Raw genomic sequence first — 17,474 nt, forward strand, 5'->3', positions numbered from 1 at the left:
TGGTTTCACCCCACCTTAATCTGTCATGCTACACCTTTAGGTCCCTGAATAACACCGCTCGGTTACCTCCTTTGGTCTCTCTCCCACCCTTATTTCAGTGCTGGCCTCGCACTCTGTCCTTGCTGCGTCTGTCGCTTGGATTGCAATAAACGAAAACTGGAGTGTGAGGACAAACTACATTTCAGTTTAAACTAAACTAAGACTAAAATAAGAACTAGAGGTTTAACCTCTACAAGAATGAAGTCTTTAAACTCACCACCTCTGTGATGGGACGCGTCAAGCCGCTCACGAGCCCGTAGGAAGGTAATTGCTCGTCTGACGCCCCACAGAAAATTGTACATACTTAGAAGCCAAAAAATGCCTCATTTCGCAAGAATGACTAATTGATATCAGACCCTTCGTGCAGGTGGCTGTGTCTGCTTGAACTGTAGTGTTAGAGCAAATTACTGGAATTAAGGTTTAGATAAAAACCCAGCGCTGCCTGATCCACGCACGGTTCGCTGCTCCCTGGTGCTGCTCAGGACTGCAGCGGGCTGAAGCTTCTTCTGTCCCTGCCATCGGCTTCCCACGTGGCACACGCACCCATCCCGCAGCCTGGGTGCCATATGGAGTTCACAGCACCAGGGGGGATGGATGGTAACTGAAGAAACTGCACATGGGAGGCAAGCGAGCCCCCAGCCCGCATAGCTCAGGGGAGGCTGGTCGGGAGCTCTGAGAACTTCTCCAGGAACTCCTGGGAGCCACCCTCCCACTGCGTGTTTGGGTTTTTTTTTAATTAAATACCCATTCTGTAAGCCCAGGGAGGCATTCTGTGGCATAAAAGCTCCTCTCTGCCAGCATCTCCCCTCTCACACCCAGGACATGCTCTCCTTCTTGCACCATTCCACATCATTCCCGTTGCCCCAGGTTCTCAGTGGGAACGAGCTCCATTTGCCCATTAGTTAGGAGTCTTCTGAAAATCCTTATTGAATCATGAGGTACAGATGCAAGAGGTTTGTTAGAGACCAATCGTGAGCAGTAATTAAATAGCCGGGAATAATGAGGCTGTGCTGGGTCGTGTTGTCCCTCAGTTGTTGACGGAGCAGCTCATGGCTCCAGAGCTCTTTCCTGCACAGTGAAAAGAAATATCTCTGTCTATATAAATCCATGTACAGATATAGCTGAAATGTCCTCGAGTTCTGCTCCCTTTGCACCTATGTTGCTGCTGGACATGAGGGGCCATGGGGAAGCTCACAGTGAGACAAGAGTTCCCCTGGGCAGTAACCCCCTCGCGGAAGGGATGCAGACCAAGAGCACTGCTGAGATGTTTTGGTTGCTGGTGAATCTGCTGCTGTGATGAGGTGAGGTTTGGGCAGGTGTTTTTGAGCAACCAAATTTTGTACAATGAGGGTGGTGGAACACTGGTACAGGTTGCCCAGAGAGGTGGTGGATGCCCCATCCCTGGAAACGTTCAAGGCCAGGCTGGACAGGGCTCTGAGCAACCTGGTCTGGTTGGAGATGTCCCTGCTCCTTGCAGGAGGGTTGACTGGATGGCCTTTAAAGATCCCTTCCAACCCAAACCATTCCATAACTCTAACCTGGTCCTGCTCTTGCCCAGGAGGATGGCATAGAGCTGCTGATCAGGTGGGCAGGGGGAGAATATATCCCTACAGCTGGGGAAGCCCCAGATGAACCTTGCTGTTGCTTCCTCTGGATGCAGGACTGAAGACCTGTGCCCTTTCACCAGCTTTGAGCAGGCAAAACACAAAGGTATGTTATTAGGGTGTGTTTCAGCCACATATCACCATGGCAGGGTGAAGAGCTGACTTGGGCACGGTGAAGGCAGTTTGGGGGTTTCTAGTACAGTGCTCTGCTCACGGGTCCCTGTGTTGCATTATTAATACCATTTGTCAGGCTTGTGTATTTGTTTTCCCAAATGTGAGTTATCCTCAGGGGCTATTCAAGGTGTGCTAAGAAATTAAATAATCTTATTCCTCCCTGCTGATAGCTTGTTAGCTGTGCAGAACCGGCATGTCCGCGGTGGGGATGCTGTGTGAGCAGGCAAAATAATCACCCGAGTAAATACTCCTCCACTAATGAGAAGTAGCTGAGAGATATTTATTTTTTCTTCTTCTTTTTCCTTCCTTATGGGATTTATTTATTTACTTCCACATTCATACCTAACTAGAAAAAAACCCCAGCATTTTCCCTCCTTGCTTTTCTCGTCCAGTTTTAGGGCCTCTTGGTGGGGTCTCCTTCACCCTGCTGCAGCATCCCTTGCTGTATGGGTTGGGTTGTAACCTGTTCTGGTGGATACAGTACAGTATAAAAAGGGAAGAGCTGCTGCTCTGTTTTATCTTTATGTACGGATTTATGTACCTTGGAGTTTGGGTGGTGGTGACCTCGGTGGGCAGTGGTTATGATGGGCAGGTGATGGCTGCAGTGATTATCCTGTGTATCTCTAATTGCAAATATGTAACCCTTGAAAGGAAAGGAGAGGTGGCTCTGGACGGCATGGGGCTGCCCCACGCCTGGCCCTCCCCATGGCTGCAAAATACCTGATCAGCAAAATATGTGCCCAGGTCACACTGATTTCGGTGATGGGCACTGCAGTGTTGCGGACACCGATAAGCTGTGCCCACCACGTCCCTATGGGTGACACAAGGAAGGGCCTTTAGCCAGGTAGTCGTGCTGGCTTGTGCCACAAATGAATCCAGTGAAAACGAGGATGAAGAGGAGATGATGGCGTCAGCATTGCTGTCCTGCAGCCTGGTGCCCATCACTGCAGCAGCTGCGGTCAGTGCGTAGCATCGCTGTGCCACCCTCCTTGTTCTTGCATCACTTCATTTCTGAGTCTCTGGCCAATTCTGTCTTCAGTAGACTCTTTTTTTAAATTATTATTATTACGATTTGCAACACATGAAAGCAGTATTTCAACCAAAACATTAGCTCCACTCGACTGTGTTGCCAGGCTCCTGTCCCAAGGGCTGCGTTTGAGGAATACATTGGCTCTCACTGGATGTTTTCAAGCCCCGAGCAGTTAGTACCATGGTGTTCCACAGGCTCTGTCCAGCATTTTTAACCAAACTACCTCAGAAATCCCCAAGCCTCACCCCTCTCTCCATTTCCAGTGAAAGGAGAAGTATTCACACATAAATTGTGATTAAATACGCCTTGAAAATACGCAGCACCAGTACTCAAGGTTATTCCCCAATAAGCCATAATTTTTGTCATTGGCTCCCAACAAATCTTCCGGCTGTGGTGAGATGCAGCTGCTTTTGAACTTTAATGTTAAGGCAGTGTGAATTCATTTTTTTGTAAGAGGAAAAACCCTGTGTGAGTGGGGTGCGGAGAAGGTGCTTGATGGCTGTAGCCCGTGCAGATTTGCAGCCGCTTGAGCGGAGCCCAGTGCAGCTCGGTTTGCTGGAAGGGCTGCGTGAGCCAGCGCGTTTGGGTTCTAAATCACTCGTTTTGGAACAAAATCTGTATTACCCAAATTACTCCAAACAACCATCAAGCACCTGTAAATCCACATGCAGATACACCCCCAGACCTGAGCTTCAGCGCTCTGTTGCTAATCAACAAAGTGCGTAGGCACTTGCTGAAATTCCTTGGACTCCAGCAGGATCCGTGTCGGAGCCAAAACTCAGCCCAAGTGAAGCTCTGCTGAGCAAGAGCTGGTTTTGTGGGCATGTTTAAAAGCACCTGGTAGTGGGCTCCTACAGTAAAGAGACAGTAAAAAGACACGACCATAAATTTCTTATTTTCCCGTAGTGATAACGTCTTTAATGAGGTGCGCGTTCATGAAAACATTACGGAGGTTTTCACATCTGCCTGGCATCTTGACACACGCCAGCTTCCTGCTGCAACTTCGGGGGGAGAATCTTCCGAGAAAGCTGAAGGGTGTTATTTAATTAATAACAGCTAATTTGAATAGGGACCGAAATGTCACTCAGCTTGGTGAGTTTGCCTCCGTGGGGAAAGGGGACGTTTCTGAGGGCCGGGGACACCGTGGGTGTCACACAGATGAGCGGGGAGCAGCAGTGCCTTCACTCTCAGCGTGCTGTCATGACAGCGCAGTCAGACCCTGCTCATTTCTCTGTATTTAATAAGTTAATCTACGGTGTTTAGATTTAGCGTAACTGAGTGTTGCGTGGGCCTCCATGCTGGTTTAACCCACCTCCAGCTCGGCTCATCGCCGGCTGCCGTAAGCGAGGGGATAAGTGCGGCATCCCGTGGCGCTTGTGGGGCTGCGTTGTGCCCAGCCAACATCTTATACCGAAATAATTTGGCTTTTAAAGCTGCCTTGCTTCAATACCAGACAAGTTCAAAGATCTGAGAGAAAGCTCATCTCTACCCTTGAAAAGCCACTTGTGTTTTATTTTAGCAGGAACTACGGGGTCTGTTTCTTGAGAGAGCATCCCCAGATCCTGCCATGCTTAACGAACTTCGGAATGACCATGTTTGTCCAGGACAATAGGATCATGTATTATTTAGTAATATTATTCATAATTTGGATAAACAGAGAAGGTCTTTCTAGCAGTGCAGAACATGTACCTGTAAAATCCCTGTCAAATTATTTATTTCCATATAAATTATGTACTGTCAAAACTCGTCTACTGATCTGAAGGTTAAAGGCTTCATCACAGAGATGCAGCAGCCCCCCATCATTTCAGTCAGAATTTGATTATTTACAGGAAAAAAGCCGCCCGGCGATTGTGGATCTCCTATTGATCTGCTTCAGCATTTCTGGCTGCCTTAGAACAATTGAAATAAATGAAATAAAAATACAAACCTATGCTCGTTTTATCTTGCCATTAAAAGTAGGTCATATCCCCAACTGAGCTGTATTTTATTCATGGAAATACATTTCTACAATTAAAAATGCAACAAAAACTAAGCTTATGTCAACAGAGCTGAGACCAGTGATACTGGGATGGGGCTGGAGACTGGGTTTCCTCAGGGCACGGCCCCTGCCAAGGACTGGGACCCCCGAGCACCAGTTTGGGAGCAGGAAAGCCGAGCAAAGTGGGAGAGGAGTGCAGGCGCTTAAAGCTCTCCAGATTGAGCTCCATACAGGAATAATTACAGCTGCTATTTTAGGAAGTTGTTTAATAACGTTAAACAGATGACAGCCTGAGATTATAACACTGCCACCTCCACACTCCTGGGGACTTTTTCTTTTCTTTTTCCCCTCCCTCTATCAGTTCTAGTATATTTGTGTTTTTTCAAGCCCGTGTTACCAATTATCCTTCTCAAAAGGCTTCTGAGCAAGCTGGGAATCGCCCTGCACGCGGGGAGAAGATGAGGCGTTGAAGTACCACAGCCCTACACGGTGTGTACCTAGAAAGTGTGTGCCAGTGTGTTCAGGAGCAACATCTCCATTTTCACTTGGTCCAGTAAAATATTTTGGGGCACATCAGAGCTGCTTCCGATGGGGCTGAGAGGTCACCCACAGGTACTACCCGCGGCGTGCGTGGGGCTGCAGCCCACGGGAAAACACACCTCTGCCTTAAATACGGTTTGGCTGTCTCAGTTTCCCCGTTTATAAAGCAGAAGCGATATTATTGACTGGCATGTTGGTACTTCGGGAACTTTGGATTAAATATGTTGCCCTTAGTATGCACACAGATAATTAATAATGTTTTTTCAGGAGGTTTAATGCCTCATTTGTGCTGCATGGTGATGAGCACTGAGCTCCTCTTGGCAGGATGCTCCCTCCCTGGTGAGGGGCTGTGTGTAACCACTGCAACAGAGACTGGAGCTGCTTATAGAAACGGCTGTAAGAGGGATGCAAGGGCTGTCTTAGGGACATGCACCGCCAGAAAAATGAGAAGCCTGAAACAGAGAGAGAAGGAAAAAATGAGCTAGAAAGAATGGGGCACTTTATCCTATTTTTCTGGTGCTTCACTTTTAATAAGAAAAAGAAAATGGGGTTAGGTCCAGCTGGTCTTTGTTTGAGAAGGAAGGTGGAAAGGTGACTCCCCAAAGCTCCCAAAGAGGGGTGTGCCAGGAGGACTTCACAGTGCCAAACCCAGTCCGAGCTGCGCTGAGGCTCGGCCCTGGCCAGCACCTCCATCGCAGGCATCAGGGGGTCGTTAATGGGGGGTAAGAAGCTCTATTCCCTCTCTTTGACCAGGTCTGCCCTTGTTCCAGGTGATGCCAATGAGCTCCTGTGTACCGGGGTTTGGTTTGGTTGGTTATTTCTTGTTGTTGTTGGGGGCAGGATTGTCCTTTCCGTGCACAACATCGTTTTCCAGCCGGTGAGGGCCGGCTCTCTTCCTGCTCCATGCTGGAGCTGTACAGGAGACAAGGCTGGGAAGGTTAAAATGCAATTTAAAGTACTGTAGAAACAGATCTGTCAACCTGTCCCATTTGCTTCAGGGTCTTTGGGATTTGTTCGGTTGGGTTTTTGAAGATGTCAGGAAAGATGCTTGAAAGTAAATTAGGTTTCATTTAGCTCAGAGTAACAATTAAAACTTGGAATGGTCAGGGCCTGCTTAGGCAAATCAATTAAAAGATTGGCACACAAATGATGTGTACCTTTGTCTTTCACTGTCCTAGCAAGGCTGGGAGACCTTCAGACTGGGACGTTGGAAGGTGAGGCCATTAACCCAACACATATTCCCATCGGCCATCCCTATGACTGTCCTTTATGACCTTCTGGCTGGTCCCTAACCCGCGATATTGTGTACTTCTCCCTGAGGAGGTTTTCTCCATCATCGCCTCTTCCAGCCTATTTAATTTAAAGCAATTTCATTCTGCATCTTCAAATTCATCCCCAGGAGTTTGAAGGAGCAGGCAGATCTCTCCATCTGCTGATCGCGCTCCTGTGTGTGAAGGCATCCGCACATCCCACCCCAAGGGCAATGGCCTTCCATCAGTGGGGCAACCCATGGGAAGAGCGGAAGGGTAAGAAACCCTTAGGAAGTGCAGTCCCTATTTCACACTCCCTCAGCAATGGAGTTAACGTTTTTCACAATTTACAATGAAACTGAGACAAAGCACCAGCTATTTAAAACATCAGAGGGATGCTGGGAAGACCATGGGTCACAGCACGGAAGACATCAGACACAAGAGGACGCTTCAGTCCAGCAGATGAAAACACTGATGGGCCGGAGGCTGGAATAGGACAAAATTCAACCAAAACTTGCAACTATTAGAGAAGCTCCTGGTCTGAGCTCGGCCCTGCAGCAGTGCGGGTGTTGGGGCTCTCAGGCTGCTCTCCATGTTCTGGGCGTGCAGCGAGGCTCGGCAGCAGGCGCGGGAAGACGGGCGGCTTCTGCGGCATCCCAGCTGCAGCGCTCATCGCATCAAACATTCATGATCCAAATGGATGTGGAGAGCTCCCCCAGCCCGCAGACCGCCTCGCCGGCAGGTCGCACTCCTGACAGCCGGCATTGGATCTGTGCCGGCTGCGAGCATTCATTGGCAGTGACTTGAGGGACCTTCACGAACAAGGCTGAGGGAAGCTGCACAGATTGAAATATTTAAGTGTAGCCAGGTCAATTCCCCAGTAACTACCCCAAGGAGACCAGTCCTGCACTGGTGGCTCTGTCTGTGCTCGCATCCGTGGCTGCAGGAAAGCAGCCTCCTAAAAGCAGCTCAGCAGCTCTAAACGGCGATGGGAAACACTGGTTCAACAATTTCCAGTGCAGGCACCAAACAGGGCTGTGTGACAAGCACCCAGCGTCGCTAAACCGCTACCAGTGGGGCCTCCCTCCCCTAACACCCCAAAGGATTTCTTGCTCCAGACAGGTTCTGTGCAAGGAGCTACAGCGAAAGCTGGGGGAAAAAAATCCGCTTCTCCACCGGTTTCAGGGCACAAAGTCTCCTGCCTGCCCCTGCCCAATGCATCTCACTGCCCATGGGCTCGCCAGCAGCCGGGTTCCGTGGACAAAACAGGGTGTCAGCACCATCCCTGTGCTCCCTGCCCAGGTTATGCTGCTTTTCAGTGCTGAGAATTTGTGATGTTTGTTTTCCCTTTGCAAACTGCACCAGGGTACCTGGATGCCAAGTGCCCAGCTGAGAGGTGCTGTTACTGCTGGGACGAGGGGGAAGGCACAGCCATCACCTGGCAGCAGCCAGCCCTTGCATTTGGTCCAGGCAGCGACCGATAATTAAATAACAGGTACAAGTACCCACGCACCCTTCCTTTATATATTTTATAATAAAGTTAATCATTAATCCCAGAGACAGAAAAACTGAAAACCAGGGGATTTAGAAGGTGGTTTTATGAATATTTTCATCTTTCTTTTTTTCTTTGTGTTAAAAATCATAGAATCACAGAATGGTCTGGGTTGGAAGGGACCTGAAAGCTCCTCCTATTCTGACCCCCCCAGCCCTGCGCAGGGACACCTTCCACTGGACCAGGGCACTCAGAGCCCCGTCCAACCTGACCCTGAACACTGCCAGGGATGGGGCATCCACAGCTTCTCTGGGCAGCCTGTGCCAGCACCCCACCACCCTCACAGGGAAGAATTTCTTCCTTATGTCTGATCTACTCCTGCCCTCTGCCAGTTTAAAGCCGTTATCCCCTGTCCTCTCACTACGTGCCCTTGTCAAAAGCCCCTCCCCAGCTTTCTTACAGGGCCACTTAGGTACCGGACGGCTGCTGTACGGTCTCCCCGGAGCAGAAAAAAAAATTGCAGAGAACAAATGCGGAGAAAAATCCCGCACAGCGAGCGTGTGGAGCGGCTTCTGCCCTGAACTGCTCACCACGGGGATGCTGCAACGCTTTGCTACAGAGAGACTTTTTAACCCCCCCCCCTTAGGAGAAAACGGCTCTTTAGGGAGCCCATGGCTCTTTGGGAGCTGGGGGGGGGGCGGCGTCCCGCAGCCCCGCCGCCGGGTTCGCAGCTCCCCCTCCCGCTCCCCGGGCGGAACGGCAGCCCCGGCAGCGCGGCCCGAGAACGGCCCCTCCGCTCCGGCCCAGCCGTGGGGGCTGCCCGCCCACCCCGGGCCGCTTCTGGAACGGCAAGCTGTCGGAAAAGCAGCCGAAACCCCTTCTGGAGAGGCAGCGCTGGGGCCGTCCGCTAGAAGAGGGTTTTTTCGAATGGTAAAAGCAGAGCTCAGAGTCCTCACGCAGGAGTGACTCCCACAGACTCGCCAGATTTTGCCAGAGCAAAAGTATTTAAAAAAAAAAAAACCAAAACAACAAAGACTGGGGTATGCTCAGCTAAAAAAATATGTATATATAATACCCTTTAAGCGCAGAAAGGAATTAACGTAACGCATATGACACCAGGGAAACCTGCTCCCGTAGCGGCATGCGAGTGTGCGGCTGGAGCAATTACTATGGGCAAAGAAGTGTAAAGGCACCCAACCAGTGACAAAAAAAACTGTTGCTCTGGGACCAAGCAGCGGCCGAAGAGGCTGGCAGTAACACCATCCCCATCCTCGCAGAGCATCCGCTTTGGTCCTGCGCCATCACAGTCATGGCGCGACCTCTCGCAGGTGCTCCTGCTCTGGTGTGCACCGCTCTGCTGAATCACCAGAAAACCTGGGGCTGCTGGAGGGATGTGAAAAATTTTGTTAGAGAAAAAAAATTCTTTCACAAGCAGTGAAACAACAACCAGAGCCTGGTTTCTGATGGACCTGTGCATGGATTCTCTGATGTCTGGTGAAGATGCATTCCCCCCAGGAAGGGCATTGGCATCCCCATCTTCTTCCATCCAGCTATGTCCAGTGGCTTTGGAGCTCTCTGATACCCTGCCAGCTTGTGTCCTACGTCAAACTGAAACAGCTCAAAGGTTCAAAAGGGATGGAGAGAGGCTGGCAGGTCAACGATCCTGCAAAGTTACAGATACACAAACAGCACACAGTCAGCATCACGGGCTGACCACTCAAATCCCATTTCCTCAGGAGGGAAGAGTTAGAAAAAAAAAAAGCTGGAAGTTTTATGAATTCTTAGCAGACAGGAAAAATGCTGTGAATGGGAATACAATATAAAAGGGTTTCAGGGCAGAATGAAGGACCTCTGAAGTGCCACTTAAGTAGTACCGTGATGGGGGAAATGCAGCGCCCGCAAGGAGATAAAGCCAAACGAGAGCCTGCGCTTGGAAAAAGGAAGCTGAAAGCGGAAAAGCAAAGGAGCCACTTGAACCAGCACAGAGGATCGGAGTGGGGGGGACAGGCAGAGCACCGAGTCCTGTGCTGGGGATGGCAGAAAAGAGGAATTGGGAACTTTCTAGAAAACAGCAGCAAAAACATAGCAGCAACTATCCAGTTAAAAGCTTTCCCGCAGGCCTGAGAACCGCTGCATGCGTGGTCTCACCAACTCCAGAGCATCTCCCCAGCCCCACACATTGCGGAGGGTGTCTTGGAGCAGAGTAATTGATTTTGTTCTGTGTTTTCCACTCATGGGTGGCTCCGAGTCTGGCACACACCCCGGATGACATGCTGACTGCAGGTGTCAGGCTCCAGTTGCCAGATGCTGTCACATGCGATTACAGAAAACTTCACTGTACCCAGACTTTCTGCTTTTAGGACATTCGAGAAAAATGTATCGCACTCCCGCATTTGCTTGGACGCTGAGGATACTCAGTGTTTACACTGTTGGATACGGGAGAGCACAATGGGAGCAAATGCCCCGAAGGACGAAGAGCCTGCCACGGGGAGTATCCTGCCCTTCTCTGGGTCCATGGCTCCAGGACAGGAATTTTGTCATATAATAATGGAGCAGTTTTTATTCTGGCAAAAGAGATGTGTCAATAAACACCTCTTTGGTGCAATTTCCAGCAGCGGAACTTTGATTTGCATGGCCTCTGCAACTACCTCGGGGATACAGCTGCACGTAGCACATGGATTTTTGCTGATAAGAATTGAATGCCTCGGTGTGGACAGAATTGACCCCTTGGTAAATAATGTCCTAATAAAAGCTGCCTTGCATCAGCCAGGCTGCAACACTGGGCAGCTAAAGGTGGGCTGTGCTGCTTAAATGGGGACAGCCTGGGACAGGAGGGTCAAGGGCAACAACTTGCCCAAGTTCCCTGACAAAGGCTGGAGCAGGGGAGATGGGACAGAAAATGTCCATCACGTACAACGGCTGGGGGAGTGCGTCCTCCCGCATCCCACAGTGGCTCACTGAGGACCAGAGCGTGGCAGGAGAAGAGAGCTCAAAAAATTCCTTATATACTAAGGATGAGCCAAGACCAAGAATCCCCCTGGGTTTCCCTGTTATTATTTTGAAAAGAAAATAAAGGAAAATGGTTTTTATTATTAAAGAGCCTATCTCAGGAAGCTGAAGACCTCGTCGATATCTGTTTGCATTATTAAAGGGAATGAATCATTAAATGCACCTTGAGATGCAGTCATAGCTATCAGGATAAATCAATCCCCAGAAAAGAGAAGCATCAGCTGAGGGTCTTCTTTGCAACTCTTCTTCAGAGCAATTTCAAGGCGCTCAGGCCCTTGCTCCAAGAGGGCACCTGGTTCCTTCAGTATTCATAACCCCCCAGCAGTGCTCACAGCACCCAGCTCTGGGGCAACTGGGAAAGCTGGTGTTTTCTCTGTGGAAACCATCACCCATGGAGGAGCCCAGGGCTGGGTTTGGGTTTGGGTTTGGGTTTGCGCTCCCTCTTTGTCATGGTGCTACAGGAAAAAAACAAGCATCGACTCTCAGCAACAGGATACATTAGCATGACAGATGGCTTGCAGAAAAAGAAAAACTATCTCGGGTTTTGAGATTTGTGCTGACTGCGCCACAGAAAGGAACTATTCCAATTAGCATTTGCACAGACTAATTGAGGAGCATTGAGAGTATCAACCCAATTTGCCACCATTGTCAAGCAGCCATTGTTCTTGATTATTTTTCTCAATTATCCCCTCAGTCACAAGTCTGGGGACAGAGAAAGTGCCACTTTGGTTTTTGCCTTCCTGTGCCTGTATCCGCTCTCCCCGCTCCCTTCCTGGGAGGGCAGGCGCAGCCGTGCCAAGCAGCTTTCCGGGCTGCAGCTCGCATCCCGTCGGCCAAGGTAGCACAGCCTTCCTGGGTACCCGGCGTTATTCCTGCCTGGTTGAGTGAGTCCATCACGAAGCAAATGTGATTCATCAATATGGCTAAAGGCAACCCAGTTTTTAGCAGTGCGGCCACGTGCAGCTGTCATTTTGCATTGCCGTAATGCAAAACCAGCCCAGGCTGGGCTCTCTCTGGAAGGAAATTCCTGTCACCGTGGAACGTACCTGGGGCAAAAGCCTCTCAGGATGCGTGCTGGAAGCCACGGCCCTGGCACCCATCATAGAATCATAGAATCATAGAATGGTTAGAGTTGGAAGGGACCTTCAAAGGTCATCTAGTCCAACCCCCCTGCAAGGAGCAGGGACATCCCTGACTAGATCACTTATCTGTCTCCTTCTGTTTGTAAATTAGCCTTGAAATGCAAGTGTTTTTTCTCCTTACCGTGTTTACGTGCTGTGGCTGGGCCGAGGCTTCGGTGCAGGGCGTGCGGGAGCCAGAAACCAGCCCCTAACTGCAAAAATCCCCCTCACCCATCCCTCCCTGCCAAATCTGCCCAAAGAAAAACTGGACAATACTCTTCCATGGGAGCTATATCCTTTCAGGAACAGAAGATGGCAGACGAGTTTGCTCAGAGTGCCTGGTAGCTGCAATATTACTCAAAAGTTCAAAAGCGTTTAATTTCTCGGTGCGCAGCGTGGCAGCAGCGCACCTGCCCCGAGCCCAGGGCAGCGGCGAGCCATGAGCTCTCGAGTTTACAGGATCTGTTATGGCAATGCTGGAAGGCCAGCACCTTCCCCATGGATGTGCTCACCTTGGAAACAGGCCTGTGCTTGTCAAAGTCTGGGAATATGTATTATTAAAAAAAAAAATGTACATTTGCTCTTTGTTAGCTTTTAGTGTTCAAGCTACAGGCACAGCAAATCATGGTAAAAACCTTTCAATTTATGTCATTTTTCTCCATCATTGCTTTTTTTTGTAAGATGCTCGCGTAGACAACATCTACTATACATCAGAGAGCAGAGTGATGGAACCAGTCCTGACGTGGTCCACGCAGGAGGCAGCAGTCACTCCAACGCAGGCAGAAGGAAACTGCCAGCCACGGGCAGCTGGGTTCACCTCCAGGCTCCAGTGGGTTTTGGCCCCTTTAATTTGTGGTGAGGAGGTGGGACCTGGGGGGCTATAAAAGGTCTGCAGTGATCAGTGAGGCACTTGGGAGGGGTTTCTGCTCTGTCTTGCTGGGTGGAGGACAACAGTTCAGGTAAGAGTCCTCCTCTCTGCTGTAGCATTGCTGCTTTGTGATGGGGATTTATCTCATCTTGTTCTGAAACCTGATTTTCTCAGGAGCTCCTGCAGGCGGTAGCTAAGCCCAGTGCCCCTGGAGAACCTGCTGGGGCTGTGGTTTGAGCCCCCACAGGTGGGCTTCTTGCCTGGGAGAGGACAGGCTAAACTGGGGCCAGCCAGCCCTGTGTCTCTGGTCTTTGAGGTCCAGGCCTGTTTGGGCACCTGGGGACCTCTGTGCTGGACTGGGTCATGGGCCTGATGGCAAGGAAGAGGGTTTGTTGATGGGAAGGGTTTTAAGTGAAATAAAAGGTATTTTGTGTTTTAAAAGACATATTTTTATCTTCCTATCTTCACAATTTTTTTTTTAAAAAAAAAACAAAAACAACTCTCCTGATAGGTGGGTGAAAATGGGAGATGTTGCCTCTTAAGCAGGAGCAGGACTGGGGAGATGGGCCAGAGAAAATAATTATGGTCCTGGTGAGAAATGCTTTGATTAACAATACTAACGAGTTCCTCCAGCTCTCAGTCAGAGAATACTGTCATCAGGTGGTAAACCCTGAGTGGATAAACCACGCTGCTGATCCCGCGATCCACTTTCTGCTGCAGCAAAGCTTGTGTTACCAGGAATTTCATGCTTCTAGGTGATGACGGCAAACTTGGTTTGTCCATACCAGGATGCTTTTTAAAAAAAAAAAAAAAAATTTTTATCTATGACTCTGTCTAAGTTCAGATGAAAGCCTTGGACCTAGCATAGAGCTGGATCCTTTGGGATCCCTGATGGAGATTTTTGACCAAAACTCTTATTTCTTGAACGCTTGATCTTCATAACACGCATTGATGTTACGAACAAATAAAGGTAAATAACAAGGCTTCCCTACCCAAGTTAAACTAATTATTGGTTGTTCAGAGCTTTACAATGGCAGATAACTTTCCTACCCTGCATCTTTGGAAAACTGGTAGGCCGTGCTCCATCTAGAGACAAACACGACAGCAGTAGGGGTGTATCTTCTGCTCGGCTCCCTGCTAACATCCAATTTATAAGGAACATCTTCAGCTGAGAATTGCTTTCAACAACTGGCAAAATGAACTGTAATGCATTAATGTTGTCTTAAAGATTCAAAAATGTTACGCAACCAAAAATTGGCAATTCATGCCTCTTCTTAATAGATTTTTCTAATGTATACTTTAAAAAAATAAAAAAAAGCCTGGGTTGCAGAGTTTTCATCTTGAGCTGTCTAGGCTTGCTATCAGGAGCAGCTTCAAAGCCATTTTTCTTTTCATATGCTTGTCTGGTGTGTCTAACTGAGCATGATTGCTTTTTCCTAAATGAATAGATAATTTTGCCTCATAAATAAGTAGAACACCAGGACTTCTTGTGTTTGACACTATTGGGCTGAGTCTCAGGATGGCTTAGTGTAGTGTGTGTTCATTATTTAATGAAATTTGTTTTGTGGGATTTTTTTCCTTCTACCTGAATTTGTTTCCAAGTGATATACTTTTGTGGTAGTGCATTCAAGCACTCCTGAAATATTAATAAGGCAAGAAATGACCCATTTCAATTGAAGTTTGCCATAATATGCAAGTAATCCTTCACAGGTCTCTGTTTTAGTAATGATGACGATGGAGATGTCTAATTTTCTCCCAAGCCAAGCATTCTGGTTGGGTTTTGGTGTGTGAGAGTCATTAGCTATGCAGTGGCTGAACTCGTTACAACAACTGTGGGGAAAAGGACTCTTGCTGGTGCGTGGGTTCTTGAGGTAAAACTGCTTTTCGGGCCATGTGCTCACTTTTGGTCAAAATTCCACATCCCTCGTTAAACAGGTTGGCTGTGAGAAAAAAAAAAAACAGACAAACTCTTAAGATGGTGAAATGCTTTTATAGCCATAATGACTTCTGGTCCAAAGCTTGAGGTTTTGCCACCTCAACTTGGGCAGATCTCTGAGCTTTTCCTGGGGCTAGCAGGGAGTTAAGGGCTGGATGGAAGATGAGACTTTGACTCGACTTGCCAAAAGGCTGCTGGGGGGATGTGCCAACCTCCCCATCCCACCATGCATTGCCTAGTCCAGCTGCTGGCAGCTTGATGTTGTTAGTAGAAGGCCTTGAGATGAAGTTGCCTTTGGAGAACTTGCCTGAAGGGTCAAGATGGGAAAAAACAGAGCATAAAAGCTGCCCATGGAGTTCAGCATCACTGGTGGGGATCGCTCCGCACTACAATGGCCAGCCTAGAAACAAGGGCAAGTGTCTGAAAGGAGGATGAACGCACTATGAAGACCCCAATCTCCTGGTTTTACAAGCTGTTGTGGCAGGACCTTTGCTGATGTCATAGCTTTCCTGGAGTCTCAAACCTCTCAAAGCTGCCTTCCAGGAAACGCAGCCTCCTTTGTGACCTCAGAGGAGAAAATATGTTTTGAAGACGTTAAGAGGCTCAGCAGCTTCAGAGTGAATCTGCGAGAGCTTTGCATCACCTACAAACCCATTTTCCTTAGACTGCTGACTTCTTTCAGGAGTGTCAGCCTGTTTTGTGCTTAAGCTTTCTTCAGATCTTGCAATGAGAGATCCCGGTGTCTGGGTGTGTGGCTGTGAACTTGGAGTAAAAGCTGTTTGTGCTGGGCTGGGATGGCAGCGCGTACATGAGCCCTCTGCAGCCCTGCCCATGGGTTTGGTCTGGCAAAAGCCACAGTGAGGGGTGTCCCAGCCAGTGTGGGGTGATCCATTGGCACCATTGAATGAGGAGTAAATTGGATTGACTGTAGGCTGCAAATAAAGATGCCGACAGCCTGAGCTGTTTGGGCTGCTTGAATTATATATAAGGCCAGAGTCGTTCTGTGTTTGTGCAAGTTTTGTGACCGCAGCAACCCGTCTGGGATCAAGGTGTGTGGCTGGGGGAGCGCTGCTCTTCTGCACCGAACACCCAGACCCCTCCCCTGCTCTCCGTGCAGGGATGGAAAGCAAAAGGCAGGACGTGGATATCCCTGCTCCATTGGGGAAACTGGCTCTGAAAGTAAACAGCTGCCCCAGGGAGGTGGGAATGTGCCCAAATCCTGGAAACATGGATCACTCTGCAGCAAGTGCTTATCTGTAAGCTGTGCTGGGGAGAGCCACACACCTCTCCTGACTCCCAGCTCTGCTGCTGGCTTCCAAAGAAAACTTGAGCCTCAAGAGGTTACCCAGAGAGGCACATTTATGGGACAGGGCCCAGAGCTGTGGGGTCTGCCAGAGTAGTTGGAAACCTCATATCCTTACTCCAGAGATCGGCAGCCATCCTTTCTTCTTTCCAGAGCCAGCAGTCTCTGGGTCAAGTGAGCTGCTGTTATTTCTTTTGTTCTTTTGTGTGTGTGTGTGTGTTTTTGTTTTCCATTTGTCACTGCTGGCTGACTATTGTGGAAATCATCATGGTCCCGTTAGTGCTGGGACTGCATGGCACATGCATCGCTGGGTTTGCAGAATTACTGCAGGGATGGGCTGGCTAGTCATTAGGGTGTTGGAGCTGGTAATCTGGCTCCAAAATTCTTGTTGTTTCTTAAGCTGCTGTATAAGAGAGGGTCTGAATGTATTCCTGGCAGAGATGCAAACACTTCACCTCCTTTCTCAGAAAACCATACACATGGACCCCGTTAATTGATGTTTCTATATTTTCTTATACAAAGCCAGCTTTGTCTTTCTGCTGGTGGGCATGGGTCTTATTCTAGTCTCGTTTACATGGCTGTCAACTGAAAGTAACCCCTCTGAAGCCAGAATATAAAATGAAGCTCCTTGCCACGTTTACATATTCTGCTCCTTACAGCGTAATTTGTCCTAGTTTTTAAGTACTGAATGCCTTCGTAGGAATTTCATTATAGAGCGCGAGTTTTGTCAAGTGCATTCTGCTAGCTTTGCTGGAGGTTGCTAAGCATAGTCTTTTTTTTTTTTTCTGAATCCTTTGTACTGATAAGTATATTTGCCCATGCCACAAAAAAAAAAATTAAAATACAACATCGAAGGAAAATAGAGCTTTGTGTCACATTCCTGGAAAAAAAAGGCAGGTTGTTCTTGTAAGGGAAGGGCTCTCTGTACCAGGCAAGCTCTCTCCAGTGGCTCTTTGGATGCAAATATGGACACTCTGAGGGTACTCTGGAGGATCTCAGACTTCTGCAATGGTGCAGCGTCAGTGCTGATGGTTGATTTCAACCCACCTGCAAGATGAACACCTGCTGTGCAATATGGCTCTGCTAGGGTTCCTCCTCCCGCATAGCTGGAGTGAAATCTGCATCGTTGA

This window comes from Chlamydotis macqueenii, chromosome 18, assembly GCF_036417535.1.
Source record: "Chlamydotis macqueenii isolate bChlMac1 chromosome 18, bChlMac1.mat, whole genome shotgun sequence".
Lineage (NCBI taxonomy): Eukaryota > Metazoa > Chordata > Aves > Otidiformes > Otididae > Chlamydotis > Chlamydotis macqueenii.